The following is a 10,510-nucleotide window of genomic DNA, read 5'->3' as shown; positions in this document are numbered from 1 at the left end:
CGTTGGTGTAGCTTGTGTGTGTGATAGTCGAGCGTGATGTTTGCGAGCAAGTGAAGTCGTGCGACATTGGCCTATGTGTCGATGTGAATAGACGTTAAAGAAATCAAACCCACTTAGTGGGCTAGCTAACACCTTAATCTTGAGTTAAGGCAATGCATTTTTTATTATAAAAAGAGGGAAGCTGATGAGGCTCTCGGTTTAGTCATTTTACTTGAGTCAAAGAAGAATTTCCAGAGCCCATTTGAAGGTTGATGAGTGCTGATGAAGCTCTTGGGTTGTTGGAAGGAATCTCCCAAGAATTCGAGTTGAAATTTGAAGATTTACCTAGGTAGGCCCAGTTTTCGGGTAATTTAAGCTAGGGGTGAAGATTGAAGATTTTTGGGCAGTAAGAAGAATCTGAAGCTCAAATTTTAGGGTAAGCAAGTTAAGACATTTATAAACAAGTTTGAAGAAGGAAATTTTTTGAAATAAGTCTAGAAAAAGAGTTATACGAGCTCAAAGTTGAATTTGGAAATTTTGGTTGATTAAATAGGCAGCTGCTTTAGTTGAGTAAGCAGGCAGCTCGACTCAGGCAGAGGTGCTGTGGATGTGCGTGCGAGGACAAGGCGTTGCGCCAAGCATGCGTGCAAGGGTTGCGTTGTGGGGTGCAAGGCGTTGTGGTGTGCAAAAAGACGTGCGTAGCTGTGTTGATGAGCGAGCGTTGACGCTTAAGCAAGGTGCGCAATGCGTGGGCTTGTGAGTGAGGTCTAGCACAAGGAGTGAGCGCTTGCTGCCGCATCACTTAGCCATTTGACCTAAGGTATCTTCTAAGTATGCCATGTGTTAGTGGTCATGCATTGACACTTACGACTAAATGTTAAGCTTGTTATTATGAGTTAGGCTCATTAAGAAGCCATTGGTATTGACCACAAATGTTTATCATTTCTACAGGATAAACGCCAATAGGGAAGGCCTATCAACTCTAGGAAAGACTTCTAAACTTGTGAGTGACAAAGTTTAACGATTCTACAAATGCTTAAATGAATGCATGTTTTTATTAAAAGCTACTGATACATGCTTTGAATGTTAGCATTGCAAAAGAGATTTCCAAGCAAACTAGTTTTCTTTAACACATGCTTAGTTTAAAGAAGAGTTAATGAAAGCATGATTTAAATGATTTCCACTAGTATATTTATGAAGTATGCGTTGATTGATGCCTTATGTTTTATGGTGTTTAAACCTATGATTCTATTTTACAACGTATATTTTATTCAAAGGCATAAGTGTTATGATGAACCCGATATTGAAGAACTTCGGGAAGGTATTTGGGGTAGATGTTTTAATGTTGAACCCGATACTGAAGGACTCTTGAGAATGTATCTTGGCTCTCTAGTACCTAAGATATGACGATACTTAGTTATTACCACGTGTACATTGATTGTGTTGAGATCACTCCATACCAATTAAGGGTTGACGTTGAGGGATTGAGCAAAAGGGTTGTCTCAACTAAGGTTTAAGTAATGACGTTTTATGAAGCTTCAGAATTTAAACGTTTTATGCATTAGCTACATAAGTTTCAGTAGTTTTATGTTAAAAGTTTTAAGCATGAGTTTGCTTGGCAGTTTTCAGTATAAATGTTTTTAAATGGTCACTCAATAAGCTAGTAGCTCATTCTTTCCAATGTTTTTTTTCTCAGGTAGCGGTCAATTCCCTAGAAGATAACTGCACTATTGCTCTGCCACTCAAAGCCAAGCTAGACGTTAAAGGAAGATTAAATGTTTATCTTGGCTATGTCTGTGTTAATGTTATGTTCATATTTAGGGATTAAGGAAGAGTATTGGGGCCCACTGAGTTTTGTTTCTGTAAATATGTTGCGTGTGCATTATGATCGGAACCCTGGTTACTCAGGTTAATATATGAATGATGTTAAGAGTTCTATGTAATGTTGTCTTGTAGCCTGGGCGTTAGTAAGTAGGTTAAGGAAGTCGAGATGGGCAGTAAGTGCCATAAAAAGGTTGGTAACTATTGTTATCACATTCTCTCTTGGATTAAGAGGGTAATCTGGGAGGGGATATGACAAGTTGGTATTAGAGCATAAGGTTTTGAGAAAGAGAGAATTCATGCATTAGTTCATGTCAATATTGTAAGTCCCTAATACGTATACTTTATAACTAGGTAAAGATGTCGAGAAGAAGTGGTAGGCGAAGCAAGCAGGTGATAGATGGGGACCTTGACCCAACCGCTAGAGATCCATAGGTTCGAAGGGATTTAGATCCAATTAAGAGAAAGTGTAGAGATCCAATAGTGCAGAAAATGACGTTTGAGGGTGAGTTGAGTACCCCGCAGATTGGATCAGATCCTCAGATGGAGGATAGGGTATTTGATAGGATCGCCTAGAGGTTGGCGGCGAGTGTAGGGATCGTGCAGGCGAATCCAAAGAAGAAATATGGCACCGAAAGGCTAGAGATTTTAAGTGCAACGACGTTTGCAGGTGCAAAAGATCCAGCAGATGTTGAGATCTGGCTCGACCTGATAGAGAAATGTTTTAATGTGATGCGATGTTCTGACGACCGAAAGGTCGGGTTAACAGTGTTTCTACTTCAGAAAGTAATTGAAAAATATTGGAAGGATTGTCAAAGCCAGAAGGAATATGTAAACCCCATACTCCATTTTTCCTACATAAGTGAGTAACAAGCATGTTAAGTAAAATTAGGAAAGGAGGTAAAGAAAGTAGGATGATGGAGGAAGAAAATTCTAAATGTTAGAAATACTTAGTCATGAGTGAGTTTTAGATAATATAACAAGTGCAAATTGACTAAGTATGGAAGCCAAGTGTAGGTATGCGTTGATGGAGACGTGTGGACGCATGGGGTTGCGTGTGTAGCAACCAAGGCTTGTAGAGGCCAAGTGTTGAAGACTGGGATAAACTATGCGTTGGTACTAAGGATAAACGCATGAGTTGAAAGGCATGATGCGTTGATAAGGCTTGCCGCAGCCAAGGGGTTTGCGAGGTTATTTGGGCGTTGAAGAAAGCCAAAGGATGGCGAAGAGAAAAGCTATGCATAGAACAACATGCGGCAGCCTCAAGTGTGCGCGAGCATAAGCACTCGATGTTGGAGATGTGTGTGATGGACGATCATGTAGAAGATGAGTGGCGCTACACAATGAGGTAGGCGATCGTCTAGCAGATGAGCGGTGCTACGCGATGGGGTAGGCGACCGTGTAGCAAATGCGCGAAGTTAAGCGATGCTATAGGCGACTGTGCAGTAAAGTGTGGCGCTAGATGATACGAAGGGTCACGCTAAGCGATAACGCTATGCGTTGGACGATAGCGTTAAGCGATGAGGCGTTGGCATTGCACAATCGGCATCAACACTAGACAATAGGCGCTGGGCGCTATATGATGGAGTATGCGATGTGCGCAAGGCGTTGAAACTCGATGCACGCTAAAGTTATGCTATGAAACGAGGAAGGCCTAATGCTTGGTTGATATGATAGGATAGGACTAAGCTATGCGTAGGCTAGGACATGCGTTGGCTTAGGAGTATGCGATCAAAGGAGGGATGCAATGGCCTCTAAGTGAGCTATGCGTTAGCCAGTTTGGGCGATGCATTGTGGAGGAGGCATGCGACTATGTGATTGCAAGCTTTGGTTTGGGAGTTGACCCTTGCATCAATAACCAAGAGGGAAGGATCATCTTAGTGATTGATCAGCTAAGCTAGCTGTCATACTCATGTTTGATATTATCCCTTAAGGATGAGGTGGCAGCTTGATGTTAAAAGGAGAACATGCAACTGCTAGTTTAAAAGGGGAAACTCGACTTCAAAGAGAGGTTTGGAGAAATTTACTCGACCACATGGAGTAATTTCAAAGCCATTCAAATCCTGAGTGTGTCTAGTTGCTGAGGTTGAAATTCCGGAAGGAAATTCTAGCGAAATTGAGCTGAAGAGTGAAGAATTCGGCTGAAGGTCGAATTCTGGGTAAGTTTGGGCCAGTCTTGATGATCTGAGGATTCCGACTCAACCACGAGGAATTCAGAACTGAAATTTTAAGGCAAGCTTGCTAAGACATTTTAGAGAATGTTTGTAGAAGGAAATTTCTTGAGAAAAGGCCTGGAAAATTAGTTATTAAAATTGTAAGTTAAACATGGAATCTTGAGCAAGTAGACAACTGCTTGGGTTGAACAAGCAAGCAGCTTGAAGTGCTTGACGATGATGCTGAGTGCATGCGTTGAAGGCTGAATTGGCGCAAGGATGCAATGAGAAGCATTAAACCATGCAACACATATTGAAGTCGTAAGCGCAAGTGTTGTGTGGGTGTTGGATCCTACAGGCAGGCGCACAAGGTATTAGGGCAAGGTTGCATTGGAGTTTATGGGCGCAACTAACCGAACGCATGGGTTATGCGTTGATGTGCCATTAGACGGGCGTATGAGCTAAACGATGGGCGCAAAGGTTGCTATGCGACTGTCCATGAGCGCAGCTAGACGAACGCATGAAGCATGTGTTGATGTGCCACAAGACGGGCGCATGAGCTAAACGATGGGTGCAAAGGTTGCTATGCGATGGGTCATGTGATGAGCAGTAGGCATGGGCTGAAAGCTTGGTCACATAGGAAGCTTGAACGCCTAAAGCAAGCCATGGACGCATGGTAATGAAAAGGCCTAAGAATTTGGCTAAGTGTTCAACGTACAATGAGCATACACATGAAGAGGATTGCCAAAGACTGTGAATGACTCTAAATGCTTTAAATGTTTTAAGTAAATTGCTAATACTTATGAATGTCTAGCAATGCATGTTTACTGAAAGCTATTTATGACAACTATTCTCAAATAGTTACCAAGCAACGTATCTCACATTAATGTTATGTTTATGCTATGCTTTCAATGAACATGAGGATGCATTAGTATAGAATGCTTTTGGGCAACTAAGTCATTAAGAGATAAGAATATGCAAGTTCAGTATGAGCTCAGTATGGAAGGACTAGATGAGAAGGTACTGAAGCTCAATCATAGCTTTGAGTAGCTCAGTACTGAAGGACTAGATGAGAAGGTACTGAAGCTTAGTCTTAGATTTCAATAGCTCAATACTGAAGGACACGGAGAAGGTATCTAAGTAGTAGTACCTAAGTTATTACGGTACTTAAACTAGAATCACACGAATGTAAGAAAAGTTGTTATTGGTAGTGTTGAGATCACTCCACACAAACTATGAATTGGCGTTAAGGAATTGAGTAAAGGTTCTCTCTCAACTAAGGTTGCAAATTATGTTTTTAGAAAGTGAACAAAAGGGTTCCTTCCCAGTTAAGTAGTAATGCAGTAAAGAAGGATAAAGAGTGAGCAAAAGGGCCACTTTAGACTAATAGACTAAGGCATAGTCTAGCAAAGAATGAAAAGTGCTATGTGATGTTAATGATGACATGAATAATAGTTGCCAAGTTTATGTTTTCAGTTAAAGCTTTCAGTTTTAATATCAAATTTATGTATGAAAGTTATGCTTTAAATGTTAGTCACTCACTGGGCTTTTAGCTCATGTTTTCAAATTTTTCCTTTCAGGTAGCGGTCAGTTCCCAAAAGACTTTTCTGCTGCTTTGTCACTCAAAGAGCCAGGTTGAAGGAAACTTAATTGAAGACCTGTATTAGTTAGTACACGTGTCTATCATATAGGGACTAGTATTCTAGATGGGGCTCACTAAGTTGTAATATTCATGTATGAACAATGCTATGAAACCCTGTAATGTAAATGTGTTAAGTTCTGAGTTAATGTGTTCAGTATATTGATGAAATGTACTTATTCAGGGTTTGAGAAAATTTAACAGGTTAGATGGGCAGTAAGTGCCAGCAAAAGGGTTGGTAACTGCTGCAGTCACCACTCCATCCAGGTTAAGAGGGTAATCTGTAGCGGGGTATGACAGAATAGATCTGAGGCTATGACATGGGTGGAGTTTAGAAAAGCCTTTAAGGAGAAATATTATCCCAGTTCATTCAAGGAAGCCAAGAGAGATGAGTTCTTCAGGTTAGTTTAGGGATCGATGACAGTCGCTGAATATGAGCAGAAGTTTACTGAGTTATCTCAGTATGCCTTTCCGATCATAGCAGAAGAGAAAGATAGATGCAAAAGATTTGAGAATGGATTGAGGGGAGAGATCCGTACACCAGTCACCTTTACAACTAACTAGATGAATTTTATTCAGTTAGTTGAGGCAACTATCAGAGTTGAGAGGAACTTAGTTAACAAAGAACAACGAAGAGTTCCGAAGGAACATGGAGCTGCAAGCCAACAGAGATCGAGTAAGAAGAGAATGAGACAGGCAGATGTTTCAACTAGTAGATTTAGGATATGCCGTACTGGCAAGTCTGTAGCTAGCACAGGTAGGAAACCTTATTGTGTGAGCTATAATAAGCAACATTCGGGGACATGTTATAGTGGCAGGAATGTCTGTTACCCGTGTGGACAAACAAGTCTTTTTAAGAAAGATTGTCCACAGTTAATGTGAGGGGCTCAAGCAGAATAGAAAATGACTTCTCAAACAGTGGATCAACCAAAGGTAATTAGAGCCAGAGGTGAGGGTTCCAATGGAGTCAAGCAGAAGAGAGTAGCAGGATGACCTTAACAACAGGGTAGAGCATATGCAGTGACCCATTAGGAAGCAAAGAAGTCTTCAGATGTTGTAACTATGTAACCAGTCTGCTTATATATTATTAGATCCTAGTGCTACTCATTCATTCATTTCTAGCATGTTTGCATCGCATATAGATAGAATGCTAGAAAGCATGTTTGATGAGTTATTCATTTCTGCGCCTATTGGGGACGTATTAGTAGTATGAGAGTATTATAGGAATCGTGAGGTAGTGATTGAAAACCAAAGTTTATTGGTTAATTTGATTCCTTTAGAATTACTTGAGTTTGATGCCTCTGTTGATTGTTTTAAGAAGGAGGCAATGTTTAAAAGGCTAGGAGAGAAGGAGATATTATTTGTTGGAAGTAAAAGACTTTTCCCTAGTAGTTTGATATCAACGGTTAAAGGTAGAAAACTATCGAGCAAGGGACGTGTAGCCTATCTGGCACATGTAATTGCTTCATAGGATAAGAAGTTGAAGCCAGAAAACATGCCGGTTGTTCAGGAATTTCTTGATGTATTTCCTGAGAAGTTATTAGGCTTGCCACCTGATAGGGAAGTGGAGTTCACTATTGATTTGATTCCAGCTACAACTCCTATTTCTTAAGTCCCATAAGGATGTCATTGGCTGAGTTAAAGAAGCTAAAGGTACAATTATAGGAGTTGGTGGACAAGGGGTATATTAGATCTAATGTGTCATCGTGGGGAGTACCAGTTCTGTTTGTGAAGAAGAAAGATGGCACTCTCAGGTTATGTATTGATTACAGACAGTTGAATAAGGTGACGATCAGGAACAAGTATCCATTACCTTGTATCGATGATCTTTTTTATCAGCTAAAGAGAGCCACGATGTTCTCCAAAATAGATCTGAGATCAGGATACTATCAATTAAAGGTTAAAGAAGCAGATGCTCCCAAGACTGCTTTCAAAACAAAATATGGACACTATGAGTTCTTAGTAATGCCGTTTGGTTTGACGAATGCCCATGTGGTATTCATGGAACTAATGAATAGGATATTTCATCCTTATCTGGATCAGTTTGTGATTGTTTTTATCGATGGTCTAGTATACTCTGGTAAAAGGGAAAACATGAGGAACATATGAGGACCATGCTTCAGACATTACGAGAGAAGAAGTTGTATGTTAAGTTCAGCAAGTGCGATTTTTGATCAGGTTGTGTTTTTAGGACATGTGGTGTCAACTAAAGGAGTTAGTGTAGACCCCCAGAAGAGAAGTGATAGTAAATTGGGAGCGGACTACTACAGTATTTGAGGTACACAGTTTTTTGGCTAGTAAATTACTATAGGAGATTTGTGGAAGGCTTCTCAAAGATAGCTCTTCCATTGACTAGTCTGACGAGAAAAGATGTGAAGTTTGAATGGTCGCGTGAATGTGAGCAAAGTTTCTAGGAGTTGAAGCAAAGACTAGTGTCTGCACTGAAACTTACTCTTCCTACCCCAGGTAAGGAGTTTGAGATTTATTGTGATGCATCCAGATAAGAACTAAGATGTGTTTTAATGTAGGAAGGAAGAGTAGTAGCTTATGCTTCTAGACAATTAAAGAAGCACGAATGTAATTATCCTACTTATGATTTGGAGTTGGCAACTGTAGTCTTAGCTATGAAGATTTGGAGGCATTATCTATTTGGAGAGCGATGCCACATTTACATTGATCATAAGAGCTTGAAGTAAATCTTTGATAAGAAGGAACTGAACTTAAGACAAAGAAGGTGGTCAGAGCTGATCAAAGATTATGATTGTACTATTAAGTATCATCTAGGAAAAGCTAATGTAGTAGCTGATGCTCTAAGTAGGAAATCGGGATCAGGGAAAGCTACCCTTTGCACTGCTCGAGGGATTCTGTTGTAGGAATTAAAGAGTGTTGATGCTATTTTAGCAGTCGGCCAAGCAAGGAGTTCGATAGCGTCATTTCTGGTACGACCCACTCTAATTGATGATATTCTTTGTGGGCAGTTAGGAGATCCTAATCTCCAAAGGATAACAGAAGAAGTAAAAAAGAACCACAAGTCAGATTAGAGTTAAGAACAGATGGAGTCCTACTTAAGGAAGGAAGGGTATGTGTACCTAGTAATCAAGCATTGAAAAAAGCCATCTTAGAAGAAGCTCATAGTTTCGCTTATGCTATGCATCCAGGCAATACGAAGATGTATATAACATTAAAGAAGTTGTGCTGGTGGTCTGGTATGAAAAGAGAGATAACCGAGTTTGTCGATAAATGTTTGATTTGTCATCAGGTAAAGCCTGGACCGCAAAAACTACCAGGATTACTTAGTCCACTACCAGTGTTAAAGTGGAAGCATATCACGATGGATTTCCTATTTTGTTTACCCAGGACATCCTCAAGTTATGACAAAATTTGGGTAATTGTTGATAGGTGAAGACAACTAAGTTTTTATTAGTAAAAGTCACATTTACCCTAGATAGGTTGGCCAAGCTGTATGTTGACAGGATAGTAAAGTCAGTATGGAGCTTCAATATCAATAGTATTAAATCAAGATCTGAGGTTCACTTTGAAGTTCTGGCCTAGTCTATAGAAAGCCATGGGTATTAAGTTACGTTTCAATATGAATTTTCATCCGCAGATCAATGGTCAATTAGAGCGGACCATTCAGACATTGGAGGACATGTTGAGAGCATGTGTACTGCAATTTAAAGGAAATTGGGATACACACCTGTCATTAATAGAGTTTGCGTATAATAATAGCTATCATTCTAGTATAGGAATGGCTCCGTACGAGGCTTTGTATGGTAGACCTTGTCGTACGCCAATATGTTGGAATGAGGTTGGAGAAAGGAAGTTGTTAGGGCTAGAACTGGTACAACATAAGATAATGTTAAGCTGATCAGAGAAAATTTGAAAACAACCCAAGATAGGCAGAAAAGTTACGCCCATAAGCGAAGAAGAGATTTGGAATTTGAGATAGGTGATCAGATATGCCTTAGGTTATCTTCTTAGAAGGGAATACTCATTTGGCAGGAAAGGAAAGCTAAGTCCGAGATATATAGGCCCATATGAGATAGTGGAGCATATTGGCCTAACAAGTATAGGTTATCTTACCTACAGAATTGTCTCGGATTCATAATGTCTTCCATGTGTCAATATTGAGGAAGTATGTACCAAATCCTGCTCATGTGCTGCCAGAGCAGCCAATACAGTTAAAAGAAGATTTAACTTATGAAGAAGAACCACTGGAAATCCTTGATAGAAAGGAGCAGGTCTTGAGGAATAAAATAATACCATTAGTGAAGGTATTGTGGAGAAATCATGAGATTGAAGAAGCCACCTGGGAGACTGAAGAACAAATGAGGAACATATACCCTTAATTATTCGACTAGTGAACTCGAAGCAAAATTTCAAGGATGAAATTTTTATAAGGGGGAGATAAATTATAAACCCCAAGCCTTATTTTCGTTACTTAAGATGTATAATTAATAATGTTAAGTATGATTTAACTTATGATAGCAACATGCTTGTAGGAAAAAGTTTGAGAATGAAGGGTAGAAGAAGGAAAAGACTCAAAGAGTTGAATCCTAAAGACCTTCGGGTATTAAGTGCAAATGTGTTTGGTTAGAAGAGGGAAATCTGACTAAGTGTTGGTAGCCTTAATAGGCTTGATGACCAAGCAGGCGTGCGGTAGCCATATGCGTCTAACGAGGTTGGTTGGGTGCAAGACTTATGTTGAGGTGAGGATGAAGGCAAGGCAACACATGTTGGTAAGGAAGCATTGACGCATAGGCGAGACATGCAGTGCATGGGCATGTGAGTATGGTCTATGCGTTAGCCAAGCAAGGTGTTGAGGTTGGGAAGATATGGATGCACACAGCATTGGGCAAGGATGCCTTAGGAGCTGGTGCAACTTGTGTGTGTGATAGCCAAGCATGATGCTTGCGAG

The 10,510-nt window shown here is 40.2% G+C and overlaps 1 long non-coding RNA gene across 1 annotated transcript; it reads left to right on the top strand.

The window, feature by feature from the left end:
* Nucleotides 1-688: 688 nt before the first annotated feature.
* LOC120089353 (uncharacterized) lies at nucleotides 689-1,811 on the top strand. Its single transcript, XR_005485153.2, has 3 exons — nucleotides 689-799; nucleotides 931-982; nucleotides 1,676-1,811. It is a non-coding gene; the product is annotated as an uncharacterized LOC120089353 (long non-coding RNA).
* Nucleotides 1,812-10,510: the final 8,699 nt, after the last annotated feature.

Source organism: Benincasa hispida, chromosome 10, assembly GCF_027475165.1.
Source record: "Benincasa hispida cultivar pf3 chromosome 10, pf3_genome.v1.1, whole genome shotgun sequence".
NCBI classification, from domain to species: Eukaryota; Viridiplantae; Streptophyta; class Magnoliopsida; order Cucurbitales; family Cucurbitaceae; genus Benincasa; species Benincasa hispida.
The sequence above is the reverse complement of the archived record's forward strand: the minus strand, read 5'-3'. Positions and strand labels throughout refer to the sequence as shown.